We start from the raw sequence: 10,519 nt of genomic DNA, 5'->3' as shown, positions 1-10,519 counted from the left end.
AAGTTGAAAATTGGCTCCGTGGATTTCATGAGATGAGCCGACTCCGAAAATGCCAAGTCAGCTTGATGACCCAAAGATTGATTCATAGATTGATTTTGATGATCACAAAACCTTGAAGTATGGATACTAATGTTTATGTTGCAAGGAGAAAGATATTTATTTTGCAAGGAACATAGCAAGTTGGAAGAACACAAGAAGGCCTCCAAAAGCTCTCAAGAAAAGTTAGAAGAAAGCTACAATTCATTGGCCCAAGTTTAAAGTTCAAAAGGTTCAAATTGGAGGAGTAAAATCAAAGGAAAAATTCGAAAGAATAGTCTTCGAGTCGACTCCTGAGGAATTCGAGTCGACTCCAATGTTTACCGAGTCGACTCCGGGGAAGTATGAGTCGACTCCTAGGAGTCACAGACAGAAAAGTCAGAGAGCAGTTTTCGGGTCTGAGATTCGAGTCGACTCCAGTGGAACGCGAGTCGACTCCGATGGTTGGTAGGTCGACTCCAAAGAAAGCAAGAGTCGACTCTCAGCGGAACACAAAGAAAAAGTCAGAGAGCATTTTTGGGACTCTGAGATTCGAGTCGACTCCCGCATTGCACGAGTCGACTCCGAGACTCCGCGACCATCAACAGACAGAAAAACCAAGTTACTGCCTCTGAGATTCGAGTCGACTCCCAGACAGCTCGAGTCGACTCCAAGGCAGCGCTACACCAAGATGGCAGAAGGCTGTGTTTCGCAAACTGAGAGCCGAGTCGACTCTAAGGAAGTTCGAGTCGACTCCAAGACTGGACGAGCCAAAAGACAGAGGATCGGGAGTTCGGGCTCTGAGATTCGAGTCGACTCCCAGGACAGTCGAGTCGACTCGAGAGGACAAAATTCAAAATTGGATCCACGGACTTCAGTGGATGAGCCGACTCCGAAATTGCCAAGTCAGCTCCAGAAGTTGGCGAGTCGACTCCAGGTTAAGACGAGTCGACTCCCAGTCGAGGCAAGCACATTAATTCAAATTTGGAACAGTGGCCGAGTCGTCTCCGGTAAAACACGAGCCGACTCCTGCAACAGGCGAGCCGACTCCTGATCGCGCGAGTCGACTCCGATCCCAACGGTCATATTGTCAGGAGGTGCAGACTGGTTCCAACGGCTCTATTTTTGTCTCTAACGGCTATATTCTTGTTTCCACGTTATCAAAAGCTATAAAAACAAGAAGAGAGCTAGGAGAGAACTTATGGAAGTGGGAGAGATCATCTAGGAAAGAGATCTCAAAGAGATTACAAAGGAAATCTCCCATAAGCACAAAAGGGCCATCCAAAACGAAATAGAGAGAAGAAGAGCATCCAAGTGAATCCGAAAGCTTCCTCTCCATCCGTGTGCTGCCTCGGGGATCCTCTACTTCATGCCAAATCAGAGGAGGATCAAGTAAAGAAGAAGCCGAGCTCCTCCATATTCAAAACTCGTTTGAGGGCTTCTCTTTACTCTATTTGTTTATATTGTCATATTTGCTTGTTTAAGAAGCTTTGTTTTGTTTTATACTTTGTTTTAATATCTTGTAACTTGATTCAATCAAGGGATTGAATCAAGGGGTTAAGGTTTGTTGGTGAGCCAAAGAAAAACCAACGGTGTTAAGGTTTGTTGGTGAGCCAAAGGGAAAACCAACGGTGATAGGTTTGTTGGTGAGCCGAGGGTAAAACCAACGTGTAAGGGTTTGATTGTGATCCCGAGAAAACAATCGGGGAGGTTCTAGTCGGTGAGCCTGGGAAAACCGACCGAGTTCGTTGTGCGCTCGTAAAACAACAAGTTGGGTTGTGAGCTTGTAAAACAACCGGCTGTAATCGGTAGGATTATAGTGAAATTCCCAAGAGGTCTTGGGGAGTGGATGTAGGTGCTGGGGTGCACCGAACCACTATATGTCCTTTGTGTTTGTAATGCCTCTAGTTATTGTCTAACTAACACACTTACTTACTTAGATAAATTGCTTGCTTAATTCTTATCCGCACATCCTTTAGTTGCAAGCATATTTAATCAAGTCGCAGTCTATACATCAAACCCTTGCTAAGTTTAACTTTCACTGTGCATCTATACAACTTAGCATAGTTAATCAAAAAGTTTTAGAAGTAGCATAAAAGTTTTAAAAGACCCAATTCACCCCCCCTCTTGGGTTGTATCTACTGGGCAACAAGTGGTATCAGAGCAGGTGCTCAAATATTATTTGTAGTCTTAACCGACTAGAGCCAAAGATCATGACAACTCAAATAGATAGTTTTCTAGGAGAAGGACAATCAATTGATACACCACCACTATTTAATGGCATAAACTATACACATTGGAAAATACGCATGCGCATCTTTATTCAATCACAAAACTATTATTTATGGAAAATCATAATAAATGATCTTCACACACTCTCTCAAACTTTTAATGAAAAGGATTTAGCACAATTGAATGCTGATGCCATGAACCTTTTATATTGTGCATTAGATAGGAATGAGTTTAATTGCATATCTTCTTGCATGACTGCTAAAGAAATATGGAATATGCTTGAAGACAAATATGAATGCACTAACAAATCTGAAACATCATGTGTAGAAGGAGAGCAGTATCATATTGAAAATCCATGCTTGGTGGCACAAGAGGTACATGCTGAAACTGAAAGCAATTTTACATTTGATGAACTCCATGATGCCTTTTCTGATTTGTATTTAGAATATAAGAAACTTATTTGTAAGAACAAAAACTTGAAGATTGAAAATCAAATTCTAATAGATGAAAAACTGAAACTAACCAGTAAAACTGAAATCTTAATTAAAGAAAATCAAGAACTAAATCAAAGAGATCAACTTCTCACTGAAAGTCATGATAAACTTAAGAAAAACAATGAGTCACTTTCAGAAGATAACAGAAGATTAACTAAAGAAGTTGACAGATTAAAACCTGTTGTTGAAAGATTTACCCTCAGCTCTGAAAAATTGAACCTAATGATAAATGATCAAGGAGCTGAATTTGATAAAGTTACATTAGGATATCAACCTTGGTACACCCAAAAACCTTTTAAGAATATGTTTGTTAAAACAGTTTTTAATTACTCTAAAACAGATTCTCATAAACAAAAGCTAAGTAAAATCTCTTCTGTTGTTCCTAAATCTATACATTACAAATTTGATGAACCAAAAAGGGAGAAACAGAACATTAAAAGTTTTCCTACTACTCATGTTCGATCTAAGTTTGTTAAATTCAACAAGAGGATACAGAAATACATCCCTTGTAATCCTAAAATCTGTAAATTCATGGACAAAATAGCTATTAAGAAAATATGGGTTCCAAAAGGAACAATTATAGCTAACCTACAAGGACCCAAAAGAGCTTGGGTTCCTAAGTTGAAAATATGATTATTCTTTCAGCAAGCATGTCTAGCTATCCAAGGTTCTAATGAAAGATGTTATCTAAACAATGGGTGCTCTAGACATGTGTTAAAGAATTGAATTTAAAATGTAATTAAAAAGAATGATTTAAATAAAAGAAAGGATGAAATAAGTAATTCTTACATCTTCTCGTATTGAAATTACTTTATTAGTTGATTAAAACATAACTTGAAAGTATTAATCATTTTTGTGATATAAGTGATATTTGTCTTTTTGGGTATGAAAAGAAAATATATTCAAATCACTTCATTTTTTTTGTATGCTCCACTCACTATTGGATAAGTTGCTAAATGATTAATTAATTCATTAAAAATAACTCTATGAACCCTCTATATGCTTGATTAAGAATTTTTGTCCATGGCATTATTTTTATTGATCATCAATATGATAATGTGTACTTGGTATGCTTTTGAATACCAAGATTAAAGAAACCATCCTTGGCACATAGAATCAACTCATGCTAGTATGTACTTAATCTCAAAAGACCTTGCCATAGGCTTGCTTAGATTATCTACTTAAAGGTCAAAGTTTTGCTATGCATGCTAACTAAGGAAACAAACAAAAATCATTTCTAAATCTAAAGATGTTGTTTCCATCTCTAAGTCTTCAAAAGCTTACATTGGACTTGTTCTTGGAGAATAAAACTGAAGTATTTTTCTGTATTTACTAAATCTTGTAGAAGCGTTTCAAATGAAAAAGGTTTCCAAACTGTGAAGATCATGGCACAGTGTTGAAAACCAAAATCCAGATTAAGGTTATACAGAAAATAGTATTAAATTCAATTATTTCAGCTCCATGGACATCATAAGTAAAAAGGGGTTAATAGAATTCTTGAAGAAATGAAAAAGACAATTATGTATGATAGTCATCTACTTAAATAATTTTTAAAAGACTATCATCACTGCTTGTCATACATATGATTTCTATTAGATCTATTTCTGATGAAAATTTTGATCTTCTGAAAAAATGAAAAATGAACCATTGCATATCTTTCATATTTTTCAGTCGTACATGTTATGCTTGATATGCTCTTATGAAAATAATGCCAAATCTGATAGAGATATGTCTATCCTTGGATATCATTCATCAAGCAATGCATATAGAGTATTCAATGAAAAGTTTTTAGTTACAAAAATATCAAGGTATTTTATTCTTTATGAGACTAATGATTTATTATCAAGATACTAAAATTAAATTATGTATGTATATGGTTAATCTTTTACATATAACAATCTGAAAAACTTGTTAATAATTAGAGCCAACTTGGATTTTTCAGATATGCTCTTAATGAAGAAAAAGTGATGACTACTAAAAGACTAAATCAAGAAAAGATGAAATAGATCTTGATGAAATTTTTGCATGATTAGAAGTAAAGATCACCATCATCATTTGCTTGCTTTATGAGCTTTATAGTCCATCAAATGAGTGTGTAGAATGGACTCCTATGTGCTTACTTTATTAAAAAAGATATATGTTAAATAACCACCATATTTGAAAACACTCATTACAAATATGATAAAGCAATATATGATTTGATACAAGCATCAAGAGCATGATATAAAAGCTTAAATAACCTTTTTGATAGAAGGTAATAGTGATAATTCTTTGCATCAAAAAATGTGTGACACCTCACTTGCTCAAAGTGTACATTAATGACATCATTTCTGGTTCTACTAATGAAGAGTTATATTGCAAGGTGAGTTTGAAATATGTATGATGAATGAATTAACATCTTCTCTCAAACTCCAAATTAAGACAAACAGGAAAGGGGATCTTCATTGACCAATGTTAGTCCACAAGAAAACTCTCATAGAAGATTGGCATGAAGAAGGTATGTCTATGACCCCATCTTGTAGAATTTGAAAAGAATGAGCAAAATAGATCTATTGTTTAAAGCTGTATTGAAGCATGATAGAATAATTATTTTATCATACAGCTAGTAGACCAGGTTGTATGCTCATTATGTGACCTTGTGCAAGACATCAATCTAACTTTAATGAATCATATTTTATTGATAAACAAATAAATCATAATCTGAATTGTGATAGAAACAACTGTTTAAGATAAGTTGATTAAAACTTAGCTAGCGTGCCTTATTGAATAAAATCTAAACTAAATTGATTTTGAAAATAAGAAATTGATTTGACCTTGATAAATCTACCTATTGCCTCACATGCTTGTCCTTGAACCATCTGATTTAATGAAACTATCTCTTTAGTTCAAGTGATATGTGCTTGCTTATATTTAGGGAATCTCTTGAGTAAAGTGACTCAACATGCAACTATTGTCATATCTTATATTGAGTCATCTAGTTAAAAAAAAATATATATATGTTGGATGAATGCTTTGTATCTTAAAGAAACTAATGACCTTCCTTCAAGAAAGAAAAATGAGAAATTTCAACTTGAAGGATATCTTCATGTAAGATACACTAAACATTCACATGCAAACAAGAGAGAGGATCTTCTTCAGCCAAAAGTTCACACATAAGAAATCTAGTTTGGCTTGAAGAACATATAATGAATAGGTAATTTTAGACACCTTTCTCACAAATTAATTGAGCAAAGTCAATAACTTAAATCTTATTATGGCATGATTAAGGTCTTTAATTATTAATTTTTGATATCATGTCTATATGTGTATTGACTGACTTATACTTTTAGAAATTATTTCATGGTTTGCCCAAACTAAAATATATCTTTGCCTATGTCATAACCATGAAATACACAAGTATATGCTTAAAATTTTGATGTAAAATAACTTGTGAGAAGTTATGAATCCTTGAGCACAATGAAAATGTTGTTAGCATAATATACATCTATATGATACATAAGATTATCTCTTTATTCTACTCTTTCATGTAAATTACTTGAGAATGACAAAAAGGGAGAGAGATAAAGAAAAGAAAATGGACATTGTTCAAGAGATGAAAAATCTGAGTAAAGGCAAATACTCCAATCTTAAGGAAAAGCAAAACAAACATAGTATACTCGGAACATTTGTGAGACGTTTGGAAGAGATAAAATCTGTAACTAATTACACTCAAACAGGGAAAGTTAGAAGTGAACATTTTAACCTTTCTATATTGCTCATCATAGGGATGGTGCCAATGGGGAGGCTAGTGGTAGTACCCGGCACTATTTGACCCAACTATTCGGTGTAGGGCATATTAGGGACGGCACAAGAGGGAGGCTAGTGGTAGTACCTCGTGCCCCTTCCCAACTCCACCGGATAGGGAGCAAATAGAGTATAGAGCATAAGAAAGTAAAAATGAAAGACAAAGTTAATAAAAGTATATAAGAAGAATCAAGTCAATTTTTTAAACACTTGAAAACATACTTTAAGGATGAACTCAGTGCAAGATTATATATAAATAGGGGGAGTTTATTTGAAAAGAATTGATTTTGATCCTTGACATTCTTGTACTTAGTATTTTAATGCATGACTTAACACATGGTATATTTTGCATATGGTATGATGTCTTGATTTATTGATTCTCAATGTTTTGTAATGCTTCATCCTTGGACAATTTGTTTGAATGTTTGAATTGCTACATAACATCTTTTGTTTGGTTCTATTGAAAAGAAATTTCAGATTTGTCATTCATAATCATCTCTAAAATCTGAAAGTCGAATAAAATTGTAGAAAGGAGAAGAGAAGAGTATCTCTATTTAGGAAAAATAAATTGATTTTGATCTATCTTTCTAATTGCCTAACTTTGATACATAATGTTCTAATACTTGTTAAAATATCCTTATTTTGTAATAATTTAAGATGAGCCACAATGTGAAAGATACATATCTCAAACTATGACTTAAAAAGCCTCTATTGAAAATCTTTATGAAATTCAGAATATGATTTTGTATAAAAGTTTAAACTCCATATGATTACTAAATAAAATGTTAATGTAAGAAAAACAGAATTTATTTTGATCGCTCCGATACACTTCCGAAACATATCATTTCTTATCTTCAAAGTGTACTCATATTGGTCTAAATGGTGTGTCTTTCAATGATCTTGATTACAAGCAAATATTTTTAAATATATGACTTTATTTTAATATTTAAAATTTTATTGAGCTTCATGTGTACATAGCTGAAAAACTGTGATTAAGAAATTGAAGTTTATAAAATATATACCTCAATGATCATCTATATGTTTTTCCCTCCTACATTATAAAAGACTTCCATTAATATAGTGAATGATCTTAAAGCCTAGAAATATTTCACCTCACTCAAATGAGTCTAAAAGAAAGAAAATGTAAATGGTTTTGAAAGAAACTGAGCTTCAAATGAATCATTTTTGATTAATATTTCAGTACATTTTCTCAAAGTTGAAGAGGAAGCATACCTTGTTCTTAAAGGATTAGAAAGAGTAATTGCTACAAATTTTGAATAATACTAGATTACTCTACATTCTCGATGTCATAGAATTTCAGTGTTATTCACGTTTATCACTATAATCTGAAATTCAACAATTTAAAATGATTAAAGAAGAATGCATCTTTTGAGGGGGAGCTTTAGATATTCAGTATCCTATCCCAAAGACACTTTATTTTGATGCATGCTTTGAACTTTATGGATTGATTTTGATGAACCTCCTTATATTGCAAGACATGCTTTAATTACCTTGAGATGAGTTCTATAAAGGTTGTCTTATCTCAAACCTTGAGTCTTATGAAAATAAGCTGAAACTTATAGAAAATATATTTTTGAGATTGACAATTTTGTTGAACATTATCTTAGGATTCTAAACTCTTAAATGGAATGATCAATTGAGGGGGAGAAAGAAAATTTCAGAAGGAGAGGTCTTATGGAACTTAATTACATGAATCTATAGGAGAGGGAAAGAATACTAAATGAAAAGTGATCCTAATACTCTCCAATATGTATCATCTGAAATTTAAATCTGAAAATCTTTATGATACACCTTGAGGCGTGTTATTTGGTTAGTATATCTTATGCATCACTCATGAACCAAATTACAAATCTTGAGAGCCTCTAACTTAATGAAAAAGGGGGAGAATAACGTGTAATTGACTTGAACTTTAGAACTTAAATTGTGTGCCAATTCATATTGTTATGTATCAAATTGTGCTTACTTTCTACAGAGATAAAAGAAAGTCTCTAAAGAAATCATGTTGCATGATTTCATATTTTGGTGTTTGTGCCCCAATGATCTTATTATCATTAAAGAACTTTGAAGTTATTAAGACTTAATGATCCAACATGATGATGTGTCTTTTACATATATAGGTTTTGACCTGTTACTCTGAAAATTAATTAAATTGCTCTCCTGTTGATAAAACACTTAATAGATTGGGCAAAAGATCTTAAATGAACAAGCTTTCATACTTATTATTGAAGAGATGTTAGACTTCCATTCGTGCTTTTCATTGAATATCATTTGTGGTACTTCTTGAATTAACCTAAGAGAGATTCCACCCACACTTGATTAGAAAACTATCTGTGGTATCAAATTAGAAAACTTCTTGAAATCACATTCAATGTGTTCTGCTCTGAAATTATCTTAATTGGCTCTGATCTGTGCTCACTAATCTGATTCCAATATTATTGCCTTGAGTTATATGATTCATATTCTTGCAATAATTCAACATTCCAATCAGAGTACAATAAGGAAAAGAAATATTTGTGCTTAATGTTTCCCTATTTTTTTTTGATGTTGTCAAAAAGGGGGAGAAATATTTAAGTATATGCTTATAATGCTTTTTGTATTGAGTACAAATCAGCTTAAATTGATTGTGTTAAGCTGATTGAATCTAAAGCAGTATCATGAAGTATGTTTCAAATATATATGTTTTCTACTTCATGCAACTTAGCTATGTATTACTTCTAGAAAACAATATCTTTTATATTGCATATACTCCAAGTTTTGTCATCATCAAAAAGGGGGAGATTGATGACCCAAAGATTGATTCATAGATTGATTTTGATGATCACAAAACCTTGAAGTATGGATACTAATGTTTATGTTGCAAGGAGAAAGATATTTATTTTGCAAGGAACATAGCAAGTTGGAAGAACACAAGAAGGCCTCCAAAAGCTCTCAAGAAAAGTTAGAAGAAAGCTACAATTCATTGGCCCAAGTTTAAAGTTCAAAAGGTTCAAATTGGAGGAGTAAAATCAAAGGAAAAATTCGAAAGAATAGTCTTCGAGTCGACTCCTGAGGAATTCGAGTCGACTCCAATGTTTACCGAGTCGACTCCGGGGAAGTATGAGTCGACTCCTAGGAGTCACAGACAGAAAAGTCAGAGAGCAGTTTTCGGGTCTGAGATTCGAGTCGACTCCAGTGGAACGCGAGTCGACTCCGATGGTTGGTAGGTCGACTCCAAAGAAAGCAAGAGTCGACTCTCAGCGGAACACAAAGAAAAAGTCAGAGAGCATTTTTGGGACTCTGAGATTCGAGTCGACTCCCGCATTGCACGAGTCGACTCCGAGACTCCGCGACCATCAACAGACAGAAAAACCAAGTTACTGCCTCTGAGATTCGAGTCGACTCCCAGACAGCTCGAGTCGACTCCAAGGCAGCGCTACACCAAGATGGCAGAAGGCTGTGTTTCGCAAACTGAGAGCCGAGTCGACTCTAAGGAAGTTCGAGTCGACTCCAAGACTGGACGAGCCAAAAGACAGAGGATCGGGAGTTCGGGCTCTGAGATTCGAGTCGACTCCCAGGACAGTCGAGTCGACTCGAGAGGACAAAATTCAAAATTGGATCCACGGACTTCAGTGGATGAGCCGACTCCGAAATTGCCAAGTCAGCTCCAGAAGTTGGCGAGTCGACTCTAGGTTAAGACGAGTCGACTCCCAGTCGAGGCAAGCACATTAATTCAAATTTGGAACAGTGGCCGAGTCGTCTCCGGTAAAACACGAGCCGACTCCTGCAACAGGCGAGCCGACTCCTGATCGCGCGAGTCGACTCCGATCCCAACGGTCATATTGTCAGGAGGTGCAGACTGGTTCCAACGGCTCTATTTTTGTCTCTAACGGCTATATTCTTGTTTCCACGTTATCAAAAGCTATAAAAACAAGAAGAGAGCTAGGAGAGAACTTATGGAAGTGGGAGAGATCATCTAGGAAAGAGATCTCAAAGAG

The sequence above is a fragment of the Phoenix dactylifera genome, chromosome 6 (genome assembly GCF_051530095.1).
Source record: "Phoenix dactylifera cultivar Ajwa chromosome 6, Ajwa_hap1_PhDact_Kaust_v1.1, whole genome shotgun sequence".
NCBI lineage: Eukaryota > Viridiplantae > Streptophyta > Magnoliopsida > Arecales > Arecaceae > Phoenix > Phoenix dactylifera.
This window is presented reverse-complemented; position numbering follows the sequence as displayed.